This window comes from Hippoglossus stenolepis, chromosome 1 (genome assembly GCF_022539355.2).
Source record: "Hippoglossus stenolepis isolate QCI-W04-F060 chromosome 1, HSTE1.2, whole genome shotgun sequence".
NCBI classification, from domain to species: Eukaryota; Metazoa; Chordata; class Actinopteri; order Pleuronectiformes; family Pleuronectidae; genus Hippoglossus; species Hippoglossus stenolepis.
In genome coordinates, this window is record NC_061483.1 from 2,522,568 (window position 1) to 2,534,115 (window position 11,548).

Sequence of the window (11,548 nt, forward strand, 5' to 3'; positions counted from 1 at the left end):
AAAATACATATATATATATATATATATATATATCCAGTCTGATGGAATGTGAATTAACGTGCGTTGGTCTGAGGTATTGAACTGAACACGAGTCCCTGTGCAGCTCTGACCCACAGTTAATTTCATGGTCATTCTTGCTTTTCTACAGCAGAAAAAAATAATTATTACCGGAGGTGTTTTAAAATGGTGGTTGTACAAAGTTGAACATCAGAGCATGAAGCGGGTTGAAAAGCGTCTCCTCCCTCTAGTTGGTCTCTGTGGTTCATCTTCGTCGAATCCATCCTCACGATTGTGCGTCGCTCGGCACAATCCTCTGTGATGACAAAGCGGCGCTGCTGCCTCCATATTTAATCTCAGCTGTGAAAGTGTCGACACGATCGTCCGTCAAAGTCTCCGCTCGGCATCACGGCGAGAACGTTGGCCGTCAAATACAAGTGAGAGATTTGTTGCCTCTTTAATCCTGAATAAAAACTCTGAATAAATTTAGACAATTAAAATCCTGAGCTCTGATTTAAAGTCTCAAGTTATGAATGATTCATGTTCCAGGTTCAATAAATAGAATCAAACAAGCAAACATCACTTTGGTACATTTTCTTTTCACTGTTGTCGTCGTCTGAAAAAACAATCCAGGATTTTTATTCCTCTTCTGTCTTTTATCTGGTTTTATTTTGTCTCTGTGACACAACATGAGCTCTAATGAATCTTTGGCCTCGGGGGAGATCTGCTGAGTATCTGCACGTTGGCCTTTAGTGCGTCGGCAGAAAGACGTTGACTGGATGAACGACGAGCCACTGACTCCCGTCCGACCCCTGAGCCTCACGTTTAATCTGAGCCCAGAAGGCTTTGACATTTCTCTGACATTTAGCTTTGCACCGTTACCGCACGGAACGGAAAAGGTTCGAGTTTGTGGCTCTCAGAGATCGATACTGGGTTAGTTCATGATGCAGGAGCCCAGAGACAAGAGGCAGTGATCCCGTCCATCGTCTCTGCAGCTCGGCCGATGGTCTCAAATATAACAAAGCAGGAGGAGGCTGTTTGTGTCCTGCCTCAGGTCAACATGGCGTTTCTCCTCCTGACATTTTTCCATGTTGGTCCTGTTAAAGGTTTTATTTTGGATATTTATTTATTTCTATTCATGATAATAAAAACAAAGCATGAAAAGACAGGAAGTAAGGAAAGACGTTTCCACACACAGTTTACTAAAAGGACATCGGTCACATTAGAGGTGAAGCTGTAAAACCGAATAAAACCGAATAAATACAGTTCAAATAAAAGCAAACATTTCAGAAGCTTTCAGAGAGAGAAGTGTTTTAAGGTGAGATTTAAAAGAAGCTACAGAGGTCGTGAGTTCAGAGACGGAGGAAGCTCCACCTGCAGATCTCAGTGGTCGACAGGACACACACGGGTTCAATAAATCTGAGATCAAGTTCAGGGTTTGGTCGTTGAAGGCATTATAGTTGGGGGTGAAATTTTAAAGTATATTTGAAACAACAGTGTAACACGAGGACAGTAAAAATGACCTGGACCTTTTTTCCCTGCACTGAAACACCTGAGAGAACAGGTGAGGTCAGCGTGTGTTTGGTGTTTGAGTTGATTCTTCAGAGACAAGATTCCCTTCAGAGTTATGATCCTTTGAGACCAGAGGACCATCGTAATAAGGAAGAGACGTTCTCTGTGTGTTCAGTTTGGTCCTGACGTCTTTGAGTTCCCTCCACTGAAACCTCCAGGTCCCGGCTATAGAAAGAGGCCACAACATGGAATCCCTCAAACTAAAGGGTTCCTGAGAGAGGTTAAGGTCAAACTCTATGAAATTCTATTGTTCCTCAAACGTCTGCTTCCATACGGCAGCGAACATACGGCCAGGCGCTCCATTGTGGCAAAGTAGAATGATGAATGCAGGGTTTCCCGTCCTTGAAGGAGCGATTAGTCAGCGCCTCAGTCCTCGACTACGCTGACTTTGCTAAACTCTTTGTTCTAAAACTGACGCAGGTCACTTGGTGCAGTTCTGTAACTTCAGCTACTTCGGGCTGTGGGACAGTTTCATGGTTGCATTCGACTTTAAGGTCACTACAAATAAGAATGCTGATATTTTTTCTTGCGCTGGGATCTGGGGACAAAAGCAAGGGCCACAGATTCCAGCTCAGGATCGTGTACTTCAGCAATTCAAGCAGAATTAATGACATCAAACCTCAGAGAATTTCCGGCTGTGGCTTCAACGAGAAACAAAATGTCCCTGTCGTCACTGATGTTTTCTGTAAATTTACTCAAGCGAACAGTTTCCAAACTCACTGATTCATACGTGAAAAAGTTTTTCATGGGAGGAATCCCCAACGGTCTCCACGGTAACCTCAAGGGAAAAGGAAATGGTCACAGCATTGACATCAGATCCAGTTTGATCAGATTATTCCATAACGAGTTCGTGTTCACCAGACAACAGCCGAGCTCCAGGCTGTTGTTAAGTTAAAGACGACATCGGACCAAACTGAGGATCAACTGAACATAAAGACAACTGACCCCGAATGTAACGAAGATACTGACACCGGGAACCTTTGTGTTCTGAAGCAAACTCTAAATAAAGATGGACGACGTCTCCGCTTCCTCCAGAAGTAAAGATCAAATATCTCGGATCAGATTAGAATCTGCTCATTTACCGACACTGATCAACCATCTGATGAACTGCAGGGACCAAACAAATAGAATAAATAAAGGTTAATCAAACCCCCAGAGAGCATCACATACAATAAGAGCCATCAGTCCCGTGTGTGTATGTGTGTGTGTGTGTGTGTGTGTGTGTGTGTGTGTGTGGTCGTCCTCATTCGACAAACGACCTTCACGGTTCCTTGGTTTCTTGTCCATGACGGCGAGCAGAAACGTCCCTATGACAACCTCTAAATCAGCTGCAGCCTCTCGTCTCACGGTCAATAAGTCACATTATCTGCTCTGCTGAGGAAACAGGCTGTTTACCCACAATTCACTGAAGAATAAATAAATAAACTGTATTTGTGTAAGTGTTTGTATAGGGATTAAAGTTGTGTAAGGGTCTGTGTATAAACTGTGGGTGAAGTATATTGTAGTGCAGCCTGTGGGGTTTCTGTTGAAGTGTGTTGTTGAAGTGTGTTGTTGAAGTGTGTTGTTGAAGTGTGTTGTTGAAGTGTGTTGTTGAAGTGTGTATCTGCAGGTTTTTTGTTGAAAGTGTTATATTGACGAGGTTTTTCATTCTGACGTGACGGAGCGACCTCAGCCACCTCCTCCATTTGTCTCTCACTTATTTTCTTTTTGTTCGTTTTTTATTTGTGTATTTAATCACGAGCTTTGTGTTTTTCCTGTCAGATTTTAAACTGAAGTCGTATCGAGAGCACGAGGGGCCGACACGTCTCAAACTGCCGTCTGTCTTTCCGTCTCGTTCTGCTGCTCGGGATGAGATATGACGTTTGTATTTGTTGTGTGGTTTCATCATTTCCTCCGCAGCTCAGTGGGAAATTACCTGTCAGCCGCTCGTCTGACAGGATCTATTTTCTCAGAGTGACTTATTCCTGCCGCTTGATGGACACAATCGGCCGACATGTTTGGTGCAGGGAAAAGAATGGAGTTAAAAATATGATGAAACCTGAGTTCTGCTCATCTCAAACTTTAAAGCTGCTGCTGACACATCATCATCATCACACCTGTTTATTCACCGGCTGAAAACTGAGGAGTTCATTCATCTCATTTCATCAAATCACAAAACAAGTTCAAACTGACACAGAAATGTTTCTCTGGAGAATTGAATCAGTGAATCATCGTCTCAAACCCAGTGAACCAACACGTTTGGTTCAAATAATCATTCTGACCTGTGTTCTAAATGTTTAAAATTATTTTTCAAAGCTGCAGAAATCTGTAGCTTTAATCAACGTAAAGGTGTTTTTTACTTGGTCCTCAACAGTGACTTTTTATCCTGTTTGTAGTCACATTTTTATGATACACATTTTAGAACTTGGTGGTTTTTAACTCTGATAATGTTTAAAAGATTTTAGTCGACAGACGTCTGGATATTAAATTATCAGAGAAAGAAGTGTGTGTGTGTGTGTGTGTGTGTGTGTGTGTGTGTGTGTGTGTGTGTTCCATCCTCAGATTGAACTATAAATACAACAGGTCACGTCTTGCTGTGTGACACATGTGCCGCTGCCTGAGGCTGAGAGAGAGCGTGAACAACGAACAAACAAACAAACAGCAGCGAGGAATAAATCCTAAAGAAATGAGGTGTGTAATTCCCCCGTCCCTCTCTGTGTATTGTATATGAAATAAATATGAGAAATAAAAACCGACTGAAGCTTCATTCGTCCAATAAACATCTTGATGTGTTTGTTTCCTCTGTTCACAAATCGTTTATTTTTATACATGTTGAGTCAGAGGTGATTCTGTGAGTAATGAAGTGGTTCCTGTCAGACGACAGTGTTTGAGTAAGAGTCATGTCCATCATCATCATCATCATCATCATCATCATCATCATCGGCAGCTGTTGTTGTAAAAGTGAAAATGATTTAATCAAGATGAAAAACTGTTAAGAAGATAAGAAATGATTTATTTAATTTATTAAACACTGGTTTGTTTCACAGGAGAAATATGAGAAACAGTAAAAACATAGTAAAAACATGGAGTTAAAGCAGGAAGTAAACATTTTCTCACCACCAGCATCGAATCTTCTGCTGATTATTTCACATGGAGGAGACGTTTGTAAAAGTCCAGACAGAGATGTGTCCTCCACAGAACCGCTTCTATCAGTTTACATCCACTTAACCGCTGCTCCTCAGTTACATTAATCAATAAGTGTGTTAGAGGCTCAGCAAGACGCCACTGCAACACACACACACACACACACACACACACACACACACACACACACACACACACACACACACACACAGTCAAACTACACTTGGAAAATGTCTTCATGATATCACACACTTGTACATGGTGTGTACAGGATGTAGAACAACTTTTCAACCAATATCACAGAGGAAACATCATCAAGACTAATTTATGAAGACATCTGAATATATTAGATGAGTAAACAGTGGAGAATATGAGGTTTCTTATTAAGACGTGATCTAACACAGAGAAAATTAAAAAGAAAGTTATGTCTCCATCACCGAATATAAACCTTGTTGTGTTTTAATTCCAGTGATTTTAATAGAGAAGTTTGTTTCCCCTGAAAATCATTTTACAACAAGTTTATTTAAACGAGCTGCAATAAATTAGTTTTTAATCTGGTTTCATTACAGGAGATTAAAACATAGAGAACAGAAACTAATGAAGAGAGAGAGAGAGAGAGAGTGTGTGTATGTGTGTGTGTGTGTGTGTGTGTGTGTGTGTGTGTGTGTGTGTGTGTGTGTGTGTGTGTGTGTGTGTGTCTGTGTGTGTGTGTGTGTGTGTGTGTGTGTGTGTGTGTGTGTGTGTGTGTGTGTGTGTGTGTGTGTGTGCGTGTGCGTGTGCAGGAGCTTGCCTGGTACCAAAGGGGCAGAAATGCTTAGAGGAGGTTTTGTGTAGAACGCTGACAGAGAAGAGCTGTTATCATCAAAATCAGCCCATAACATCCAGGAAATCACAACTAGATACAGTAAACACACAACACACACACACACAATCCAATCCCACTGTGCTGTGCACGTCAGCAGGTGACACGGTGAGGAGATGAGGTCACAGTGGGCTCATCAACTCGACAATTTTCTCCAGGTAAGCAGTTTCACACACACACACACACACACACACACACACACACACACACACACACACACACAACGAAACATCTTCATCGTGAAATAAAACTGAAAAACGTTTCACAAACAGCAACATCTGTCCAGAACTGTAAATAAAAATTAATTAACAAAGATCAATTTTGTGTTTATCTGCAAACTGTTCAGACTCCAAAGAGATGAGGGTGTATGAATAGATTAAGATCAGAAGAATAATCTCACTGTCTTTGATCTCGGTCACACGTCCGTGATCCAGACTGAGAAGAAAAAGAAGATTCATCACAGACAGGACGGAGCTGTCGCTGTTCCACGGTGAAACAGGTGAGAGGAGCTGAGACGAGGACAAGTCAACAGCTGTTTGTATTTTAAATAAGTTCAAATGGTTTCACACCAAACCAGGAAAACCAGCCGTGTCCACACAGAGCGTCAAACTGAGAAGCTGTGTCCATGCAGCCCATGAAGACCGCCTCCTTCGTAGGCCACATAAACCACAGAACTGAAGTGAGACCAATCACGGCATCACACACTCGTGCACCGAGCAACACAGGTGAGGTTGGAAATAACATTATAATGTCAGCCGCTCAGTTTTTTAACATGATACTTGAACACTGGACGTTGGAACCTTCCTTCCTGGGGGATGGAAGGACGCATTTGAAGGAGCCACGGAAATAGGACTGACCAGTCACGTCGTTATAAGTCTTCTGGATCAAGACTTCTGGATCAAGACACAGCTACAGCCTGTCAATCAAGATGGACGACATGTCTCTTCCACTTCCTCCAGGCACGAAGCTAAAACATCTCGGATACAAACTCGGCCATCTCGTGGTGATGATGTAATCTGCAGTCTGCGCTGTAGTGATGGTGGGGTGCTGCTCCTGACCAATCCCGAGTCAGTGTTCATAAGAACTAGCTGAAATGACAGAAACCATCTTTGACAAACATTTATTTAACATGTAGTTAGATGTTTTTTGTTTGGTCCATGTCCCATCTGCTAACATGAAGAAGGTGGAGTTTTTTTATACTGCAGCCAGCCACCAGGGGGCATTAAAGACACTTCGGCTTCACTTTAATGAGCCGCCATGTCGTCCATCTGTTTGTACAGTGTGCGATCAGGTTAAAGGTCGTGCTGTCTCTTCAGGTTAACACGCAGCGTTTACATGTGCTGTGATTCAACCCGTGTTTACATCATGTGGGTTAAAGTTCACGTGTCCAGGGTTAGCTCCGCCTCTCGACTAGCGTCTGCTGGGACTCCACATATTGATGGTCAGAGGTATTGATGATCCATAAGTTGAAACGTGTCAAACTACAGTCAGTTGAAAACCAGGTTCTGACTAATAAAGTGTAACCAGGTTGAATTTGGCCTCTGTGACCTGATGAATAATTGATGTCATGTTGTTTATCCCGACGTCTCCGCTGTAACGACGTCTCTCTGTAGAACCAGACTCGCTTTTTCTCCGACAGAAATTGAATTACGCTGGGACGGGATAAAAAATGAAAAACCATCAGTGTGATAATAAAGAACAGACGATCATCGTCGGGCGGGAAAATAGATTCCATTTGTGTCGGAGGCACATTTCATTGTAGCTCAGACAATGAGTGGCACAGTTCACGAAACCAAATTCATCAATTAATCTGCATCCACCTCCGTCCGTCCACCCCCGTCCCCGTCCCCGCTTCTGTCTCTTCCTCCGATATTGTGTTCTGCTCCACTGAGTGGCACTTCTCCATTTTTAATCAATGGCTCCAGGACTAAATATAGCACCGAGCTTCTGTTAGTGAATTATTCCGTCAGTTTTCTGTCTCCATGCTTTTGTTGGAAATTGATTCTCATGAGAGGATCTAAATGAGAGAGTGGGAGAAGAACAACTGTGTCATGTTTCCACCTCCTCTGTCTGCTTCATCACCACCGAGGTCGACTTCAGACAAACGCAGCGAATCAGAGACGTTTAATCCTCGGTCAGGTGGAAACATGATGAACTGGATCTGCTCTACAAATCAACACAGAATCATTCATCGTCGGTTTGAAACACGGCTCAGGCGGCGACTTAAAGTGAAACATAACGAGAGGGGAAAGTGTCGTTAATGACATCAGGCGACTGAGCTGCGACTGACATTAAGAGTTTGTTTTGTTGGTGAATGAAGTGAAGATTCAAAAATTATGAATTTACAAACTGGAGCAACCAACTGAACAAAGGTCACCACAGCAATGAAACTCTACATCTGTTTTACATCTGTGCATGAGCAGCTCTAGAACAAATGCTAGCTTCTATTTCCTGAAAACTTTCAAGGGAAATTAAAGCTATCTCTTTTTTCCATTCAAGGAAACATGTCCTGCTCATATTCAGGTTTAATTTAGTGTAATTACTTAAAAATGTTCAGAAAACACATCACTTTCCTCAAACTCTCCATCGCTGCAGCTCCTCTTTTCAGCCTCTGTCTCAAACACTTGGTTTTAGCTCCTGTCTCTTTAAGGCCCCTCCTGGTAAAACCCAGTCGGCTCTGATTGGCCAGCTGGGCCCGCTCTGTTGTGATTGGTCAACTGCTTCCAGTTTCAGTAGAGAATGTCGGCCTCGGCTCGGCTTTGTTAGGGGGCGTGTCATCCTATCTGCGTGTTATCATGGAAACGCCACATGACAGGATGATGATGAGGAAGTATGATGCTCTCCTATTCCTCGCTACAGAGAGAGAGAGAACGTGGAAGAAGAAGAAAGAGAGAGTTTGGATATAGACCGAACAAATTAATAAATGTTTGTCAAAGATGGTTTCTGCCATTTCGTCGTCTTGAAGTCTTGATTGGCAGCTGAGACTCACTCCTGATTGGTCAGGTAGTGTTGTAGAGTGGAGCTTTTAGCAGCTGAAGAGCAACGTATTTGTCCATAAGGAGGTTGTGGAGACCAAACACAGAGATAAAAAAAAGGAAATATAGGACTAGTCTCCGTCCACACTGACATGTTGTCATTTTAATAGGCTAAGACATCATGATTGACAGCTGAGACTGACCCACGATTCGCAGAGAGCACAGATGAACGGGACCTCGATACCAAAGCTCCACTCCACCATCACAACTGCGAAGACTCCAAGTGAAGTCATTACCACAAGATGGCAGTGTTCGTATCCAGGATATATCGGCTGAATTTTTGTACAACGCGAGGAAATGGAGATGTGTCATCCATCTTCATTTGCACTCTTTGGTTTTATCATCCAACCTCAGTAAGACAGAGAGATTCTTTAAAAATGTTGGTATATTCCTTTAACATAATGTGTGTTAATGGAAGTCAAACATGTTGTAAATCAGTTTTCTGGTTCAATCTCAGACCTAAACACACACACACACACACACACACACACACACACACACACACAAACACAGAGTTCCGGATGTCTGAATGTGGAACAGCCCTGCAGCAGCCCCCCCCTCTACACTGGCACATATTACATGTGTGTAATATCAGACGTCCTGGAGCTGCCAGCTCACAGCAGGGATTCAACCCCCTCTTAGCAACAACTTATGAATTATTAGTCATCCTCTCTGCATGTAGGCCACATATGTTCCAGATATGTGTCACCACACGGGCTGCACACATGTACGATGGTAAATAAAGTGTGAGGAATTCTCTGTCCAGTGTTGATGTCCAGTGTCTAAAGGTTGAGTGGCAGTGAGCCACACATACAGTGTATACTTCATCTCAGAAACTGCTACTCCTCTATTCATTATTCATCACGTAAGATTTCTCGAACACACACAGTTTCTAACACAGGTTTTTATTTATAAAAAGTCTGAATCAGCTCCTGTGTGGACAAACAGAAAAAACCATCACTGGATGATACCAGACGATTGTATGGAGCAGAAACTTCTATGATTTAAGTGTTTTTATGATGTTTTATTAGACACAATATGTTAAAAGAGTATTTGTGTTGGTGTTCATATTTGCGATTTTTGATGAGAATCACAATAATCGAGGGTTCAGGATTACTTCTGTTCCCATGTTACGTCTGCTCATATACAATAAATAATCTGAAATGACATTGCTCTACTTCTACACAGATTCGAACATCGACGACGGCTGACGCAATTTCATTCACAAAGACTGTAGTGTGAAGCGCTTTGTGGGGTCATCAAGACTAGAAAAGCTCTATATATTGATACCGACCATTTCAACTTAACGTCTCTGGTAAAAGCTCATATTCTCTCCAAAATATATCCCAGTGTCACAGATGCATGTAATAGGTGTCACATGTCACCAGCAAATGTGACACACACGTTTTGGTCTTGCCCTCATATACAAGGTTACTGGACATCTATTTTCAAACACCTTGTTGAGGCTTTAAACACGGCACTGACACCGTGTGAACAGGCGAGTATTACCAGCACATCAAACAATTAGGAGGGACACAAAGATTAGTATTGCCTTTGCATCCTTGTTAGCACGTAGAAGAAGATTGCTGGAGTGGAAGTCACCATTTGCACCCAAAGCTTCTCTATGGCTTAAAGACCTCTTGATGTTCTTAAATCTCGAGGAAAATTAAATACAACTTGAAGGGATCACCTGGAAAGTTCGAGTCTGTTTGGGGCCCTATGATTAAATACATAGTTAAATTAAAGACACTACAGGACAAATGAAGCACTCGTCATTGATGCACACTGTCAATACATTTCAACTGATTTACAGTGCTGATTGGCTTACATGCTCTTTTGATTTATCATTTACTTCACCAGTATGCTAAGAAGGAAGGGTTGGTTATTTATTATTATATATTACTTTACTAATTTAATTTGTTCTCTTTTTTTTTTGCTGAAACTATATGTGGGACCAGGGGTGGGAACGGAGACTAAATGTTATAATAAAACAAAAAAAGAGTCATAATGTTCATTGTGTTCCATTATACCTGTTAAAGGAATAAATACATTCATCCAAAAAAAAAAAACCTGAATCCTGTTAACAAGCTCTGAATAAACGGACCTAACTTGACTCTGGAGAGTCCACTGAGAATCCAGGTTCCAGTAAAATCTCTGAAACGACATGTGTGTGCATGCCTGTGTGTGTGAGGGTGTGAGTGTGAGTGTGAGTGTGTGTGTGTGTGTGTGTGTGTGTGTGTGTGTGTGTGAGTGTGAGTGTGAGTGTGAGTGTGTGTGTGTGTGTGTGTGTGTGTGTGTGTGTGTGTGTGTGTGTGCCTGCCTGCGTGTGTGTAAGTGAGTGAGTGTGTGTGTGTGTGTGCCTGCCTGCGTGTGTGTAAGTGGAGTGTGTGTGTGTGTGTGTGTGTTTGTGTGTGTGTGTGTGTGTGTGTGTGCATGCCTGCCTGCGTGTGTGTAAGTGAGTGAGTGTGTGTGTGTGTGTGTGTGTAAGTGAGTGAGGTGTGTGCGTGTGTGTGTGGGTGTTTCAAGAGTGAACTGGTTCAACAGGGAGGAGGAGCCTGAGAACAGGGAGGTGTCAGACTCCATTTTCACCTGGATGAGCAGAAGGAAGAAAAGTGAGCAGGTGAGTGTGAACACAACTTTCTGAAAGTTTTACTGTCACACTCTCACACCTGCTGTTAACATCCGTCTGCTGATCACACCACTCTAAGTTTGTCAGTTCACACCTGGTGACAGACGTAGTTTCATGTGATCGGATCCCCAGAGACAGATGTGAACAGCAGCTGTGGAACAAAGAGCCTTCAAAGGACTAATTAACAGAGTTAACTCACAGTTTCATGTTTTATCTTCATCACGTCTGTTCATCAAGTGTTTAATAACAGAACGTGATTTCAGAATCATACGTTACAGTCACCTGAGTGTGTGTGTGTGTGTGTGTGTGTGTGTGTGTGTGTGTGTGTGT